The sequence below is a fragment of the Eschrichtius robustus genome, chromosome 19, assembly GCF_028021215.1.
Source record: "Eschrichtius robustus isolate mEscRob2 chromosome 19, mEscRob2.pri, whole genome shotgun sequence".
Taxonomy (NCBI): Eukaryota; Metazoa; Chordata; class Mammalia; order Artiodactyla; family Eschrichtiidae; genus Eschrichtius; species Eschrichtius robustus.
The window spans coordinates 34,569,168-34,586,740 of NC_090842.1; the positions used below are offsets into that span (position 1 = coordinate 34,569,168).

At 37.8% G+C, this 17,573-nt stretch overlaps 1 protein-coding gene and 1 pseudogene across 4 annotated transcripts in view; one reads left to right on the forward strand and one right to left on the reverse strand.

Annotated features, from left to right (window-relative positions):
- TENT4B (terminal nucleotidyltransferase 4B) overlaps positions 1-17,573 on the reverse strand; it is a 62,541-nt gene that overhangs the window by 29,692 nt on the left and 15,276 nt on the right. The window lies entirely within an intron of this gene.
- On the forward strand, positions 2,762-3,262 carry LOC137753310 (large ribosomal subunit protein eL21-like; annotated as a pseudogene).

Sequence of the window (17,573 nt, forward strand, 5' to 3'; positions counted from 1 at the left end):
CATCTTCACATCACTAACCTAATTCAGCGTTTTTTATAAAGTATTTCCAAGTCAGCAGCCAGCACAATGGCACTGGGCATGAAGACATTCAGGGTCTGCATAGCAAACCCAAAACACTCCTCAAATTTTTGACAATTATAAACAAAAAAATTGCTCTGCTACTCTTGTGTCTTCACTGAAATATTTGCGAATTCAATGAAGTCCAGAAAATTCTCCTGAGTTCCCCTCCTCAACACTTCTGCAGCATGACCTGGCTGGAGGACAATTTAGCATTTTGCCCCAGCAATCACAGCACATGCGCACACAGAGGCATCCACAAGAATGTTCACTGCAGCACTGGAATAGGAAACAGTGGAAACAACATTTGTGTTCACCAGTAGGAAAATGGCTTTAAAAATTATGGTACAACTATACAGTTGAATTCTACACAGCACGTGAACCAACACGAAAAAATTTCCAATATACATTATTTGGAAAAAAACAAAATTTACAAAATACAGTCCACCCGGTAGGAAAAGTTCTGGGAGGACCCACAGGACACTGGAAACAATCACTACCTCTGAAGAAGAGGCTGGGGCTAAGAATAAGAATGGTGGTCAAAGGAGACTCCTGGCTTTTCTGTAATGTTCTGAGTTTTTACAAAGAGAATAAATTCATGCCTTATTTCCATAATTATAATTTAAGAAAAATCTCTGGATCATAAATTGCATGTGATTTATCTAATATTCCATTAAGGGAATTCAAATCTATATGAACACAGGTGGTTTGAGTCTAACTGATAAAGGGCATTGAAGGTGCCCTGTCTTCACATTTAAATACAAAAACACACTTCCCTCTGCACCTCTCCAACAATGTAAACATGTTTCCTTCCTTCAAAACAACCCCAGACGCCCTCCTCGCCAAAAAAAAAAAGGAAAAAAGCACTTTTAGTACAAGACCAAATTTTTAAAAAATCTTACACATAATCTCAAACTCCTTAATAAGCATTTTTACTTTTCATCCCCAAAACGATAGTGTTACAAAGCCTTAGCCAAACTTCACCTCATTAAGATGATGTCTGTTGCCCACATAACTATTTTGAAGTTGTTTCATTCACTTGGTCTGGTTTTAGTCAATACAGGAAAGTTAGTGGGAAGGCAAAGCTATTCCATTTTGAGCATAACTTCGGAGGACTTCCAGCATCTCATCTCCCACCTCAACAAGGAATCCCTCTTATAGCAAGGGGGTCCAAGGGATTCTAATAATTAACCGGATTTGGGAACCCACGCTCTAAAAGTGGGTTTTAAGCAGTACTTCCCAATCCGTGCTGCATATGATTATTATTTTTTAAATATGATGTGAGAGCCACCACCCACTGCAGACCTATTAAATCAGAATCTCTGCGGAGTGGGTTCCAGTCATCAGAATTCTCTTTTTTAACTTCCTCAGACTGAGAACCCTGTGTTGAAGTAACTGGTTTAGGCGTTGCTCTTATCAAGCTCATTAAGCAGAACACCATTATCTGCATGGGCCATAGGAAACACAGTGGCAGCCAGCAGAGGAAGTCAAACACCAACCCCCAGTTTTATTTGAAATCACAGAGTTAGGCTAACAGGACCAGATTCTCTATAACTAAGATCAATTATAGACTAGGGCTAGTAAGAAGCCCTGGTTTCAACTAAAGATAAAGTCACTCCACTTAACTTGAAACTTGGTAAAGTCATTTAACCTCTCTGAGGTTCAAATTATCAATTTTTTAAAGGACTGGAATAAATGACCTCTGAAGATCCTCTGATCTCAAACCCCATGATGATTCTACCACGTGGCCACAAATCAATCAAGTCCATAAGCAGAGTGTCCTTAAATAAATGCATGAATATCTTCTGCGAGTATCAGATTCATCATACATATAATTTTGTGCTAATCTACATAAAAATTCTATTCATCATCACACCATAAGAAATCCTAACTGAACACAATTAGATTCTATCAGATCAATCACAAATGAAAATTAAACTAGTCACGTAAGTCTCAAAATAAATACAGGGACTTCCCTGGTGGCGCAGTGGATAAGACTCCACGCTCCCAATGCAGGGGGCCCAGGTTCAATCCCTGGTTGGGGAACTAGATCCCACATGCATGCTGCAACTAAAAGTTTGCATGCCACAACTAAGGAGCCCGCGAGCCGCAACTAAGGAGCCCTAGAGCTGCAACTAAGGAGCCCGCGAGCCGCAACTAAGACCCAATGCAACCACATAAATATTTCTTTAAAAATTAAATAAATAAATAAATAAAACTATCAAAATAAACAATCTAATCCTACACCTAAGGCAACTAGAGAAAGAAGAACAAAAAAACCCCAAAGTCAGTAGAAGGAAAGAAATCATAAAGATCAGAGCAGAAATATATGAAATAGAAACGAAGAAAACAATAGCAAAGATCAATAAAACTAAAAGCTGGTTCTTTGAGAAGATAAACAAAATTGATAAACCCTTAGCCAGACTCATCAAGAAAAAAAGGGAGAGGACGCAAATCAGTAAAATTAGAAATGAAAAAGGAGAAATCACAACTGACACTGCAGAATTACAAAGAATTATAAGAGACTCCTACAAACAACTATACGCCAATAAAATGGACAACCATGAAGAAATGGACAAATTCTTGGAAAGGTACAAATTTCCAAGACTGAACCAGGAAGAATTAGAAAATATAAACAGACCTATCACAAACAATGAAATTGAAACTGTAATTAAAAATCTTCCAACAGCTTTTCGGCTGGAACCACCATCTTCCAGTAATTCGCCAAAATGACCAATGCAAAGGGAAAGAGGAGGGGCACCCGCTACATGTTCTCTAGGCCTTTTTGAAAACATGGAGTTGTTCCTTTGGCCACATACATGCGAATCTACAAGAAAGGTGATACTGTAGGTATCTGGACACTGTTCAGAAAGGAATACCCCAGAAATGTTACCATGGCAAAACTTGGAGAGTCTACAATGTTACCCAGCATGCTCTTGGCATCACTGTAAACAAACAAGTTAAGGGCAAGATTTTTGCCAAGAGAATTAATGTGCGTATCGAGCATATTAAGCACTCTAACAGCCGGGACAGCTTCCTGAAATGGGTGAAGGAAAATGATCAGAAAAAGAAGGAAGACAAAGAGAAAGGTACTTGGGTTCAACTGAAGCGCCAGCCTGCTCCACCCACAGAAGCACACTCTGTGAGAACCAGTGGAAAGGATCCTGAACTGTTGGAGCCCATTCCCTATGAATTCATGGCATGACGGGTGTAAAGAAAATAGAAGACCTGGACTGTATAAATGTTTCTCTTAATTGAGTAGAAGAGTGTGACCCCCCTCCCCCAAACAAATACTTAAAGCACATTTTAATTGTGTCCGAATTCAGTGGGTGACATCTTTTTACTTTTCAAATTTAGTGATTTTTCTTCCTGAAAGATGTAAGGTAGTTTGTTGTGCAGTATACTCCACTGGTTAACAAACTGCTAGATATTACTTATAAAATATTTGTACTAGTTTGAAAATAGTCTCTAAATTCCTATGAACAAAGGATTTAAAATAAATGAATGAAAGGTTAAAAAAAAAAAATCTTCCAACAAACAAAAGTCCAGGACCAGATGGCTTCACAGGTGAATTTTATCAAACATTTAAGGAACAGCTAACACCACTCCTTCTCAAACTCTTCCAAAAGATTGCAGAGGGGGGAACACTCCCAAATTCATTCTACAAAAACACCATCACCCTGATACCAAAACCAGAAAAAGATATCACAAAAAAAGAAAACTACAGGCCAATATCACTGATGAACATAGATGCAAAAATCCTCAACAAAATACTAGCAAACAGAATCCAACAGCACATTAAAAGGATCCTATACCATGATCAAGTGGGATTTACCCCAGGGATGCAAAGATTCTTCAATATACACAAATCAATCAATGTGATACACCGTATTAACAAATTAAGGAATAAAAACCATATGATCATCCCAATAGACACAGAAAAAGCTTTTGACAAAATTCAACACCCATTTATGATTAAAAACTCTCCAGAAAATGGGCATAGAGGGAACCTACCTCAACATAATAAAGGCCATATACAACAAACCCACAGCAAACGTCATTCTCAATGGTGAAAAACTGAAAGCATTTCCTCTAAGATCAGGAACAAGACAAGGATGTCCACTCTCACCACTATTATTCAACATAGTTTTGGAAGTGCTAGCCACGGCAATCAGAGAAGAAAAAGAAATAAAAGGAATACAAATTGGAAAAGAAGAAGTAAAACTGTCACTGTTTGCAGATGACATGATACTATACATAGAGAGTCCTAAAGATGTCACCAGAAAACTACTAGAGCTAATCAATGAATTTGGTAAAGTTGCAGAATACAAAATTAATGCACAGAAATCTCTGGCATTCCTATATACTAACAACACAAAATCAGAAAGTGAAATTAAGGAAACAATCCCATTTACCATCGCAACAAAAAGAATAAAATACCTAGGAATAAACCTATCTAAGGAGGCAAAAGACTTGTACTCAGAAAACTAAAACACTGATAAAAGAAATCAAAGATGACATAAACAGGTGGAGAAATATACCATGTTCTTGGATTGGAAGAATCAATATTGTGAAAACGACTATACTACCCAAAGAAATTTACAGATTCAATGCAATCCCTACCAAACTACCAATCACATTCTTCACAGAATTAGAACAAAAAATTTTACAATTCGTATGGAAACACAAAAGACCCCGAATATCCAAAGCAATCTTGAGAAAGAAAAATGGAGCTGGAGGAATCAGGCTCCCCGACTTCAAACTATACTACAAAGCTATAGTAATCAAGACAGTATGGTACTGGCACAAAAACAGAAATATAGCTCAATGGAATAGGACAGAAAGCCCAGAGATAAACCCACGCACATACGGTCATCTACTTTATGACAAAGAAGGCAAGAACACACAATGGAGAAAAGACAGCCTCTTCAATATGTGGTGCTGGGAAAACTGGACAGCTACTTGTAAAAGAATGAAATTAGAACAATACCTAACACCATACACAAAAATAAACTCCAAATGGATTAAAGACATAAATGTAAGACCAGACACTATAAAACTCTTAGAGGAAAACATAGGAAAAACACTCTTTGACATAAATCACAGCAAGATTTTTTTTGACCCACCTCCTAAAGTAATGAAAATAAAAACAAACAAATGGGACCTAATTAAACTTAAGAGCTTTTGCACAGCAAAGGAAACCATAAACAAGACAAAAAGACAACCCTCAGAATGGGAGAAAATATTTGCAAAGGAAACAGACAAAGGATTAATATCCAAAATATACAAACAGCTCATGGAGCTCAATATCTGTCATACAGAGTGAAGTAAGTCAGAAACAGAAAAACAAATACCATATGCTAATGCATATATATGGAATCTAAAGAAAAAAAAATGGTACTGATGAACCTAGTGGCAGGGCAGGAATAAAGACACAGACATAGAGAATGGACTTGAGCACACGGGGCGGGGTGTGGGGGGAAGCTGGGGTGAAGTGAGAGTAGCATGACATATATATACACTACCGAATGTAAAATAGTTAGCTAGTGGGAAGCAGCCGCATAGCACAGGGAGATCAGCTCGGTGCTTTGCAACAACCTAGAGGGGTGGGATAGGGAGGGTGGGGAGGAGGCTCAAGAGGGAGGAGATGTGGGGATTTATGTATGCATATGGCTGATTCATTCTGTTGTACAACAGAAACTGACACAGTATTGTGAAGCAATTATAATCCAATAAAGATCTATTTTAAAAAATAATAAAAAGATATAAATAAATAAGTAAAACTATAAAAATAAATACAAACATTTGGAATAAAGAAATTTTAAAAATAATTCAACCTTTTCTTTGTCAATGTTCTGATCTAAAGAAATTTTTTCCCATTTTTAAAAACTGTGGTAAAATATACATAAAATTTACCATTTTAACCATTTTTAAGTGTGCAGTTCTATGGCATTAAGACATACACATCTACTCAGCCATAAAAAGAAACGAAATTGAGTTATTTGTAGGGAGGTGGATGGACTGAGAGACTGTCAGAAAGAGTGAAGTAAGTCAGAAAGAGAAAAACAAATACTATTACGCTAACACATATATATGGAATCTAAAAAAAAAAAAAAAATGGTCATGAAGAACCTAGAGGCAGGACGGGAATAAAGACACAGACCTACTAAAGGATGGATTTGAGGACACGGGGAGGGGGAAGGGTAAGCTGTGACAAAGTGAGAGAGTGGCATGGACATATATACACTACCAAATGTAAAACCAATAGCTAGTGGGAAGCATCGGCATAGCACAGGGAGATCAGCTCGGTGCTTTGTGACCACCTAGAGGGGTGGGATAGGGAGGGTGGGAGGGAGGGAGATGCAAGAGGGAAGAGTTATGGGGATATATGTATACGTATAGCTGATTCACTTTGTTATAAAGCAGAAACTAACACACCACTGTAAAGCAATTATACTCCAATAAAGACGCTAAAAAAACAAAAAAAGACATACACATCTTGTGAAACTATCACTACTATCCATCGATAGAACTTTTTTTTTTAAACCACTTTACTGAAGTATGACTGACACATAAATATTTAATGTATATAACCATACTTGTAAAACTATCACCAACCATCAAGGCCAAAAACATATCCAGCACCTCCCAAAAGTTTCCTCCTGCCCCCTTTATTTAATTTTTTAATGTGTGTGGTAAGAATACATAACAAAAGACATACCCTCTTAGCAATATTATAGTATACAATACAGTACTATTAGTTATAGGCACCATGCTGTATAGATCTTCAAAACTTGTTTATACTGCATAACTGAAACTTTGCTCCAGAACTTGTTTTTTTTCTTTTTTTTGGCTGCGTTCGGTCTTCGTTGCTGTGTGCGGGCTTTCTCTAGTTGCGGTGAGCGGGGGCTACTCTTCGTTGCGGTGCGCAGGCTTCTCATTGCAGTGGCTTCTCTTGTTGCAGAGCACAGACTCTAGGCGCACGGGTTTCAGTAGCTGTGGTTCGCGGGCTCAGTAGTTGCAGCATGCAGGCCCTAAAGCACACGGGCTTCCGTAGTTGCAGTGTGTGCTCCAGAACTTTTTAATCTTCCCCAAATGAAACTCTGTACCCATTAAACACTAACTCCCCATTCTCTTCTCCCCCGCCCCCAAACGCCCAGCAATCACTGTTCTACTTTCTGTCTCTATGAATTTAACTACTCCCTAGATATCTCATAGAAGTAGACTCTCATTCAATTCTGTCCTTTGTGACTGGCTTTTTTTTCACTTAGCACATCCTTAAGTTTCATCCATGTCATAGCATGGGTCAATTTCCTTCCTTTATAAAGCTGAATGATATTGCATTGTGTGTATATTACAACATTTTGTTTACCCATCCATCCATCAATGAACACTTGGGTTGTTTCATTCTGATTTTTTTTTTTAACTGTATGTTACTTTGAAGTCACATACAATAAAAATGAGAGAACTTTACATCAGCACATTTCCTGGGGGGATAAAAAAAGACTTGTAAGCAGATCACATTCTGGGCCACAAAACACACCTTAAAAAAATTTTAAATCATACAAAGTATACTCTCAGACCTCAGTGGAATTAAACTAGAAATCAGTAATTTAAAAATAGCTGGAAAATCCGAAATATAATATTTGAAGATTAAATATGCAATACTTGGAGACTAAATAATTGGGAAATTAAATAAAACTTGGGTCAAAGAAGTTGTCTCAAGAGATAGTCCTAACTAAATGAAAGTGAAAATATACCTTATCAAAACTTGTGACATGCAGGGAAAGCAGTACATAGAGTAAAATTTATATCACTGAATGCAAATAGTAAAAAAAAAAATAGAGGGATTCCCTGGTGGCACAGTGATTGAGAGCCCGCCTGCCAATGCAGGGGATGTGGGTTCGAGCCCTGGTCCGCAAAGATCCCACATGCCGCGGAGCAGCTGGGCCCGTGCGCCACAGCTGCTGAGCCTGCGCTCTGGAGCCTGCAAGCCACAACTACTGAGCCCACATGCCACAGCTACGGAAGCCTGCATGCCTAGAGCCTGTGCTCCGCAACAAGAGAAGCCACCGCAATGAGAAGCCCGCGCACCACAACGAAGAGTAGCCCCTGCATGCTGCAACTAGAGAAAGCCCGCGAGCACCAATGAAGACCCAGTGCAGCCAAAAATAAATAAATAAATAAAATAAATCTATAAAAAAAAAAATACAGAAAGAAAAGAAGAGAGATCTAAAAATCAATTATCTAAGTTTCTACCTTAGGAAACTAGAAAAAGATGAACAAATTATGTTCAAAGTAAGGACAAGAAAAATAATTAAAATTTGAGCAGAAATCAGTGAAAAAAGAAATCTATAGAGAAAAATCAGTGAAACAAAAGCTGACTCTTTGGAAAGATCAATGAAATGGATAAATCTCTAGCCAAACTGAGAAAAAAGAGAGAAGACACTAATTACTAACATCAGAAATGAAAGAAGGGCCATCACTACTGATCCTATGGATATTAACAGGAAGATAAAGGAATATTATGAACCCACAAATTGATAACCTAGATAAAATAGACCAATTCCTTGAAAGAGACAATCTACCAGAATTTATACAAGAAGAAAAGAACAATCTGAATAGGCCTATGTCTATCACAGAAACTGAATCAATAACTAATAACACTCTTAAAATAAAAAGCAACAACCCCAGATGGGTTCACTACGGAAATCTACCAAAGATCTAAGGAAGAAATTATCTTAATTTTCTACAATCTCTTCCAGAAAATAGAAACAGAGGAAATCGTTTCTAATGCATTCTCTGAGACGATTACCCTAATCCCCAAACCAAAGACATTATAAGAAAGAAAAACTACAGACCAGTATCTCTGATGTATCTCTGAACACAGATGTAAAAATCTTGAACAAAATATTCGCAAACCAAATACAACAATGTACTAAAAGAATTATACACCATGACCAAGTGGGATTTATTCCAGGTATGCAAGACTGAGTCAACATTCAAAAATAAATTTATGTAATCCATCACATCAACAGGCTAAAGAAGAAAAATCCTATAATCATATCAAATAGACAGAAAAAGCATTTGAAAAAAATCTAACACCCAATCAAAAACACTCAGCAAGGGAATTCCATGGTGGTCCAATGGTTATGACTGCAGGGGGCACGGGTTCAATCCCTAGTTGGAGAACTAATATTCACCCATGCCTCGCGGTGCGGCTCCCCACCCCCCAAAAAAGAAAAAAACTCAGCAAACCGGAAATAGAGGGGAAGTTACTCAACTTGATAAAGAACATATTACAAATATCTTACAGCTACTTAATGGTGAGAAATTAGATGCTTTCCCACTAAGATTAGGGACAAGGCAAGATGTCCACTCTCACCACTCCTAATCAGCATCATATTGGAAGTCCTAATGCAATAAAACAAAACAAGGTAATAAAAAGTATACATATTGGAAAGGAAGAATAAAATTGCCTTTGTTTGCTACTGACATCATTATCTATGTAGAAAATCCCAAAGAAGTAACAAAAAAATTCCGGGAACTAATAAGCCATTATAGCAAGGTTACAGGATACAAAGTTAATAAACAAAAGTCAATTGCTGAGGAGAGGAGAAGATGGCAGAAGAGTAAGATGCAGAGATCACCTTCCTCCCCACAGATACATCAGAAATACATCTACACGTGGAACTGCTCCTATAGAACACCCACTGAATGCTGAAAGAAGACGTAAGACCTCCCAAAAGGGAGAGGACTGAGGTTGGCGGCGTGAACACAGCCTGAAGGGGTTAGTGCACCACAGCTAGCCGGGAGTGAGTCCGGGAAAAGGTCTGGAGCTGCTGAACAGCCGTGTGGATGAAAGGCTCTTGGTGCTCCAGCCAGGCATCAGGGCTGTGCCTCTGAGGTGGGAGAGCCAACTTCAGGACACTGGTCCACAAGAGACCTCCCAGCTCCACGAAATACCAAACGGCAAAAATCTCCCAGAGATCTCCATCTCAACACCAAGACCCAGCTTCACTCAACGACCAGCAAGCTACAGTGCTGGACACCCTATGCCAAACAACTAGCAAGACACAAACACAGCCCCATCCATTAGCAGAGAGGCTGCCTAAAATCATAATAAGGCCACAGACACCCCAAAACACATCACCAGACGTGGACGTGCCCACCAGAAAGACAAGATCCAACCTCATCCACCAGAACACAGGCACTAGTCCCCTCCACCAGGAAGCCTACACAACCCACTGAACCAACCTTAGCCACTGGGGACAGACACCAAAAACAACGGGAACTACGAACCTGCAGCCTGCAAAAAGGAGACCCCAAACACAGTAAGATAAGCAAAATGAGAAGACAGAAAAACACACAGCAGGTGAAGAAGCAAGGTAAAAACACACCAGACCTAACAAATGAAGAAGAAATAGGCAGTCTACCTGAAAAAGAATTCAGAATAATGATAGTAAAGATGATCCAAAATCTTGGAAATAGAATAGACAAAATGCAAGAAACATTTAACAAGGACCTAGAAGAACTAAAGAGGAACCAAGCAACGATGAAGAACACAATAAATGAAATTAAAAATACTCTAGAAGGGATCAATAGCAGAATAACTGAGGCAGAAGAACGGATAACTGACCTGGAAGATAAAATAGTGGAAATAATTACTGCAGAGCAGAAGAAAGAAAAAAGAATGAAAAGAACTGAGGACAGTCTCAGAGACCTCTGGGACAACATTAAACGCACCAACATTCGAATTATAGGGGTCCCAGAAGAAGAAGAGAAAAAGAAAGGGACTGAGAAAATATTTGAAGAGATTATAGTTGAAAACTTCCCTAATACGGGAAAGGAAATAGTTAATCAAGTCCTGGAAGCGCAGAGAGTCCCATACAGGATAAATCCAAGGAGAAACACGCCAACACACATATTAATCAAACTATCAAAAATTAAATATAAGGAAAACATATTAAAAGCAGCAAGGGAAAAACAACAAATAACACACAAGGGAATCCCCATAAGGTTAACAGCTGATCTGAAGGAGAAAAACCTACAACCGAGATTACTCTACCCAGCAAGGATCTCATTCAGATTTGATGGAGAAGTTAAAACCTTTACAGACAAGCAAAAGCTGAGAGAGTTCAGCATCACCAAACCAGCTTTACAACAAATGCTAAAGGAACATCTCTAGGCAAGAAACACAAGAGAAGGAAAACACCTACAATAACAAACCCAAAACATTTAAGAAAATGGGAATAGGAACATACATATCAATAATTACCTTAAATGTAAATGGATTAAATGCTCCAACCAAAAGACACAGACTGGCTGAATGGATACAAAAACAAGACCCGTATATATGCTGTCCACAAGAGATCCACTTCAGACCTAGGGACACATACAGACTGAAAGTGAGGGGATGGAAAAAGATATTCCATGCAAATGGAAATCAGAAGAAAGCTGGAGTAGCAATTCTCATATCAGACAAAATAGACTTTAAAATAAAGACTATTACAAGAGAAAAAGAAGGACACTACATAATGATCAAGGGATCGATCCAAGAAGAAGATATAACAATTGTAAATATTTATGCACCCAACATAGGAGCACCTCAATGCATAAGGCAAACACTAACAGCCATAAAAGGGGAAATCAACAGTAACACAATCATAGTAGGGGACTTTAACACCCCACTTTCACCAATGGACAGATCATCCAAAATGAAAATAAATAAGGAAACACAAGCTTTAAATGATACATTAAACAAGATGGATATTTAATTGATATTTATTGGACATTCCACCCAAAAACAACGGAAAACACATTCTTCTCAAGTGCTCATGGAACATTCTCCAGGATAGATCATATCTTGGGTCACAAATCAAGCCTTGGTAAATTTAAGAAAATTGAAATCGTATCAAGTATCTTTTCTGACCACAACGCTATGAGACTAGATATCAATTACAGGAAAAGATCTGTAAAAAGTACAAACACATGGAGGCTAAACAATACACACAAAGTGATCACTGAAGAAATCAAAGGGGAAATCAAAAAATACCTAGAAACAAATGACAATGGAGACACGACGACCCAAAACCTATGGGATGCAGCAAAAGCAGTTCTAAGAGGGAAGTTCATAGCAATACAAGCCTACCTCAAGAAACAGGAAACATCTCAAATAAACAACCTAACCTTGCACCTAAAGCAATTAGAAAAAGAAGAACAAAAACACCCCAAAGTTAGCAGAAGGAAAGAAATCATAAAGATCAGATCAGAAATAAATGAAAAAGAAATGAAGGAAACAATAGCAAAGATCAATAAAACTAAAAGCTGGTTCTTTGAGAAGATAAACAAAATTGATAAACCATTAGCCAGACTCATAAAGAAAAAAAGGGAGAAGACTCAAATCAATAGAATGAGAAATGAAAAAGGAAAAGTAACAACTGACACTGCAGAAATACAAACGATCATGAGAGATTACTACAAGCAACTCTATGCCAATAAAATGGACAACCTGGAAGAAATGGACAAGTTCTTAGAAATGCACAACCTGCAGAGACTGAACCAGGAAGAAATAGAAAATATGAACAGACAAATCACAAGCACTGAAATTGAAACTGTGATTAAAAATCTTCCAACAAACAAAAGCCCAGGACCAGATGGCTTCACAGGCAAATTCTATCAAACATTTAGAGAAGAGCTAACACCTATCCTTCTCAAACTCTTCCAAAATATTGCAGAGCGAGGAACACTCCCCAACTCATTCTACGAGGCCACCATCACCCTGATACCAAAACCAGAAAAAGATGTCACAAAGAAAGAAAACTACAGGCCAATATCACTGATGAACATAGATGCAAAAATCCTCAACAAAATACTAGCAAACAGAATCCAACAGCACATTAAAAGGATCATACACCATGATCAAGTGGGGTTTATTCCAGGAATGCAAGGATTCTTCAATATACGCAAATCAATCAACGTGATACACCATATTAACAAATTGAAGGAGAAAAACCATATGATCATCTCAATAGATGCAGAGAAAGCTTTCGACAAAATTCAACACCCATTTATGATAAAAGCCCTGCAGAAAGTAGGCATAGAGGGAACTTTCCTCAACATAATAAAGGCCATATATGACAAACCCACAGCCAACATTGTCCTCAATGGTGAAAAACTGAAACCATTTCCACTAAGATCAGGAACAAGACAAGGTTGCCCACTCTCACCACTATTATTCAACATAGTTTTGGAAGTTTTAGCCACAGCAATCAGAGAAGAAAAAGAAATAAAAGGAATCCAAATCGGAAAAGAAGAAGTAAAGCTGTCAGTGTTTGCAGATGACATGATACTATACATAGAGAATCCTAAAGATCCTACCAGAAAACTACTAGAGCTAATCAATGAATTTGGTAAAGTAGCAGGATACAAAATTAATGCACAGAAATCTCTTGCATTCCTATATACTAATGATGAAAAATCTGAAAGTGAAATTAAGAAAACACCCCTGTTTACCATTGCAACAAAAAGAATAAAATATCTAGGAATAAACCTACCTAAGGAGACAAAAGACCTGTATGCAGAAAATTACAAGACACTGATGAAAGAAATTAAAGATGATACAAATAGATGGAGAGATATACCATGTTCTTGGATTGGAAGAATCAACATTGTGAAAATGACTCTACTACCCAAAGCAATCTACAGATTCAATGCAATCCCTATCAAACTACCACTGGCATTTTTCACAGAACTAGAACAAAAAATTTCACAATGTGTATGGAAACACAAAAGACCCTGAATAGCCAAAGCAATCTTGAGAACGAAAAATGGAGCTGTAGGAATCAGGCTCCCTGACTTCAGACTATACTACAAAGCTACAGTAATCAAGACAGTATGGTACTGGCACAAAAACAGAAATATAGATCAATGGAACAGGATAGAACACCCAGAGATAAACCCACGCACATATGGTCACCTTAGCTTTGATAAAGGAGGCAAGCATATACAGTGGAGAAAAGACAGCCTCTTCAATAAGTGGTGCTGGGAAAACTGGACAGGTACATGTAAAAGTATGAAATTAGAACACTTCCTAACACCATACACAAAAATAAACTCAAAATGGATTAAAGACCTAAATGTAAGGTCAGACACTATCAAACTCTTAGAGGAAAACATAGGCAGAACACTCTATGACATAAATCACAGCAAGATCCTTTTTGACCCAGCTCCTAGAGAAATGGAAATAAAAACAAAAATAAACAAATGGGACCTAATGAAACTTCAAAGCTTTTGCACAGCAAAGGAAACCATAAACAAGACCAAAAGACAACCCTCAGAATGGGAGAAAATATTTGCAAATGAAGCAACTGACAAAGGATTAATCTCCAAAATTTACAAGCAGCTCATGCAGCTCAATAACAAAAAAACAAACAATCCAATCCAAAAATGGGCAGAAGACCTAAATAGACATTTCTCCAAAGAAGATACACAGATTGCCAACAAACACATGAAAGAATGCTCAGCATCATTAATCATTAGAGAAATGGAAATCAAAACTACAATGAGATATCATCTCACACCGGTCCTAACGGCCACCATCAAAAAATCTAGAAACAATAAATGCTAGAGAGGGTGTGGAGAAAAGGGAACACTCTTGCACTGTTGGTGGGAATGTAAATTGATACAGCCACTATGGAGAACAGTATGGAGGTTCCTTAAAAAACTACAAATAGAACTACCATACGACCCAGCAATCCCACTACTGGGCATATACCCTGAGAAAACCATAATTCAAAAAGAGTCATGTACCAAAATGTTCATTGCAGCTCTATTTACAATAGCCAGGACATGGAAGCAACCTAAGTGTCCATCATCGGATGAATGGATAAAGAAGATGTGGCACATATATACAATGGAATATTACTCAGCTGTTAAAAAATGAAATGAATTATTTGTAGTGAGGTGGATGGAGTTAGAGTCTGTCATACAGAGTGAAGTAAGTCAGAAAGAGAAAAACAAATACAGTATGCTAACACATATATATGGAATCTAAGGGAAAAACAAAAAGGTCATGAAGAACCTAGTGGTAAGACAGGAATAAAGACACAGACCTACTAGAGAATGGACATGAGGATATGGGGAGGGGGAAGGGTAAGCTGTGACAAAGTGAGAGAGTGGCATGGACATATATACACTACCAATTGTAAAATAGATAGCTAGTGGGAAGCAACCGCATAGCACAGGGAGATCAGCTCTGTGCTTTGTGACCACCTAGAGGGGTGGGATAGGGAGGGTGGGAGGGAGGGAGATGCAAGAGGGAAGAGTTATGGGGATATATGTATATGTATAGCTGATTCACTTTGTTATAAAGCAGAAACTAACACACCACTGTAAAGCAATTATACTCCAATAAAGATGTTAAAAAAAAAGTCAATTGCTTCCTTATATACCAGCAATAAACAAATTAAATATGAAATTTAAAAGGCAACACCATTAAAAAAAACCCAAAACAGAAATACTTAGGTATAAATGTAACAACATATGATCAAGATCTATATGAAGAAAACTACAAAACTCTGGTGAAAGAAATCAAAGATCTATTCCATTTCTTTGCAACTTGGTCTACAGATTCGATGAAATCCCAATCAAAATTCAGCAAGACATTTTGTACATATCAACAAACTGATTCTAAAATTTATATGGAAAGGCAAAAGATCCAGAATAGCCAAAATAATACAGAAGAAGAATAAAGTCAGAGGAATGACAATACCTACTTCAAGACTTACTATGATGCTAAAGTAATCAAGACAGTGTGGTACTGGCGAAAGACTAGACATGGAACAGAATAGAAAGCCCAGAAATATACCTACACAAAATATGGTCCACTGATCTCTGAAAAAGGAACAAAGGCAATTCAATGGAGCAAGGACAGTCTTTTTAGAAAAAGGTGCTAGAACAACTGGACACTCACATGCAAAAAAATGAATCTAGACACAGATCGTCCATCTTTCATAAATATTAACTAAAACATGGATCATATACCTAAATGTAAAACACAAAACTATAAAATTCCTAGAAGATAACCTAAGAAAAAATTTAGGTGACCTTGAGTTTGGCCACGACTTTTCAGACACAATACCAAAAGCACAATCCATAAAAGAAAATTGCTAAATTGGACTTCACTAAAAGTAAAAACTTCTGCTCTGCAAAAGACACTGTCAAGAGAAGGAAAAGGCAAGCCGTAGAACTGGGAAAAAAATTTTTACAAAACACATATTTAAGGGACTTCCCTGGTGGTCCAGTGTTAAAGAGTCCACCTTGCAATGCAGGGGATGCGGGTTCAATCCCTGGTCGGGGAGCTAAGATCCCACATGCTGCAGGGCAACTAAGACCGCGCGCCACAATTAATGAGCTCACGCGCCTCAACTAGAGAGCCTGTGGGCTGCAAACTACAGAGCCCACGTGTCCTGGAGCCTGCCTGCGCACCACAACTAGAGAAGAGGAAACCCATACACCACAACTAGAGAGAAGCCCGAGTGCCACAACGAAAGATCCCGTATGCTTCAATGAAGATTCCGCATGCTGCAACTAAGACCCGACGCAGCCGAAAATAAATTAAATAAATAAATAAATTTTTAAAAATACATATTTAAGAAAGGACTGGTATCCAAAATATTTAAAACTCAACAATAAGAAAATAACCCAACTTAAAAATGAGCAAAACATGGAGTATCATCTATAAAAATATCAAATTCTATGCGGTACACCTGAAATTAATACAATACTGTAAGTCAACTATACTTCAATTTAAAAAAAAAAAAAAAAAAAGGCAAAATATCTGAGGAGACACCTCACCAAAGAAAATACAGATGACAAGTATAAGAAAAGATACCTGACATCATATGTCATTAGGGAACTGCAAATTAAAACAATGAGATACCACTATACACCTACTAGAATGGCCAAAATCCAAAACACTGACAACACCAAATGCTGGAGAGGATGTGGAGCAACAAGAATTCTCATTCATTGCTGGCAGGAATGCAAAATAGTACAGCCACTTTGGAAGACAGTTTGGCAGTTTCTTACAGAACTTAATATACTCTTACCACCCATCCAGGAATCTCACACTCCTTGGTATTAACCCAAAGGAGCTGAAAACTTCTGTTCACACAAAAACCTGCATACAGATGTTTATAACAGCTTTATTCGTAACTGCCCAAACTTGGAATAACCAAGATGTCCTTCAACAGGTAATTGGATAAATAAGCTGTGGTACATCCATACAATGGAGTACTATTCAGCAATAAAAATGAGCTATCAAGCCAGGAAAAGATACAGAGGAACCTTAAATGCATACTGCTAAGTGAAAGTAGACAATCTGAAATGGTCACATACTGTATGATTCCAACTATATTACATTCTGGAAAACACAAAACAACGGAGACAATAAAAAGATCAGTGGTTGCCAGGGGCTCAGGGGGAGAGAGAGATGAACAGGTAGAACACGGGAT